The following is a 593-nucleotide window of genomic DNA, read 5'->3' as shown; positions in this document are numbered from 1 at the left end:
CTGCAATCCCTTCTCCTCCATTCTCCTCTTGGGATCTTGGGCACGCATGCACATGTGCCTGGCATGAATTTAAGCCACCAGATCTGGGACTCGAACCGCGGTTGACTACATGGAGTTCACCAGCATAGGCATTACGCTAACTGCTGGTCCCAAGTAGGCATATTTATCCTTGACTGCTTATCAGATTATTTCATCTTTTTAAAAAGCCTAAAAGTGTGTGAAATGAAATATAAACTAGCCAATTTAATAGAGTATTAATAGTGTAAATCTTAACACGATTTAAATCGGACAATTGTCTCTGGACTTTTGGACAACTCCGGCCAGCCTTGTGGTTAACTTGGCTGTTTAAGTAGGCAGAACAGGAAAGTGTAGTATACAGAGCACAAGTGAGGGAGTGAGGTAGAGAAATTACAGGTTATATTTTGAAGTTTGTCTGTATTAAGACGGTTCAAAAGGCAGGATGGCTGTAATTGACTGAAGCTGCTGTGCTTGGCTGTAACTTAGCAATCACCTCAGAAGAACACCCTAACATGTACTGTTTTGGCTTATCCATAGGAATCAAAGTATGGCAGTTCAGTGGCTGTTTTAGGCCC

Source organism: Tupaia chinensis, unplaced genomic scaffold (genome assembly GCF_000334495.1).
Source record: "Tupaia chinensis unplaced genomic scaffold, TupChi_1.0 Scaffold000180_1, whole genome shotgun sequence".
Lineage (NCBI taxonomy): Eukaryota > Metazoa > Chordata > Mammalia > Scandentia > Tupaiidae > Tupaia > Tupaia belangeri.
The sequence above is the reverse complement of the archived record's forward strand: the minus strand, read 5'-3'. Positions refer to the sequence as shown.